Raw genomic sequence first — 1296 nt, 5'->3', positions numbered from 1 at the left:
ATAGATTGCATTTTAAGTTGATATAAAAAAGCGCTTATAAGAAAATGAAAGACTACATCAATGAGTTTATTTTAGTCTATAGTAATACTAAAAAGATATGTGTGTGTGTATATATAGACATGTATATATCATAGCGTGTACATGATCCTGTCTCAATATTATCTGTTATCTACAAACGCAGAAATATATAATAATCTGTTGATATAAGATTTAGTGTGTAACCACGGAAGTAAGCTGTAAATACATTTGGTTGTGTGATATATTGCAATGAAAGATAAGACGTCGACTCTGTTATTGCTGAAGACGGAGGCACACTTGTCGTTCGCTGGTCCGGAAGCCTGTGGGCTGCGGGAGAAGACGAAGTCGAACTCGGACTTGTAGCCGTTCCAGTCTCGGTCACTTCATAGTGAAATAAAATGTCTAGAAATAGAAACAGACACTTCAGTTCAATGTCAGTAAGCAGGTCCTCAACATTACGCATATGTAATGAAATGCAGTTAAATGTTCCAAAGACTGAAAACAATCATGTTACTCTTAGGCAATAAAACTTTATAGAGGTAAATATCATTAGAATTTAAATGACGGCGGGTCAGACTTAGCAAGGGGAAGACCAGGCAACAGCGAGACCCCAGGCCAGTTAAAACACACGTGGGATGTGGAGAGCAGTGCCAGATGCATTAAACCGGTTTCTCCCAAGCACTTTGCGTTTGTTTCTTGATTCTTTGTTTTATTGGGATATCAAATTATTGGAATGATATTTTGTAATTCAGTGTATTTTTCAGCGTTTTTATCGAGTTAAAGAAGGAAGTACATATGGAAGTGTACAGGAATGCATGTGTATATCTAGATTTATATACAAATTAATATAAAGACGGCACCCTGTATAATGATTTATAGGTTTCTAGATCTTCATTGTGATGTGAAGTATTTTTTTTTTCTACCAGTTTCCAAATCTTTTTCTCCATCCTTTGCATTTAATTATTGCAGTTAATAAACCAACAGATAAAACTTTGCAATTATTATGGAAATAAAAGTGATGACTTATTTTCTCAGGTGTTTCTGGCAGGTGTTATAATTTCACCTGTGTCCACTTATTTCCGTAAATGACCTAAAGAGAAATTATTCAATGTAATCATTACAGACTAATATGCTTTTCCATATGCAAACTAAATTTTAAAAAATGGCTGTAGCCTTTTCTAGCATGATTTGCAATGGAACAGTCAGGAATCGTATTCAAGAAAACCACAAAATTATGAATGTATCCACATTTTCCCCTCAGAGCTCGTTTGATAATTC

Source organism: Penaeus monodon, chromosome 32 (assembly GCF_015228065.2).
Source record: "Penaeus monodon isolate SGIC_2016 chromosome 32, NSTDA_Pmon_1, whole genome shotgun sequence".
Taxonomy (NCBI): Eukaryota; Metazoa; Arthropoda; class Malacostraca; order Decapoda; family Penaeidae; genus Penaeus; species Penaeus monodon.
This window is presented reverse-complemented; position numbering follows the sequence as displayed.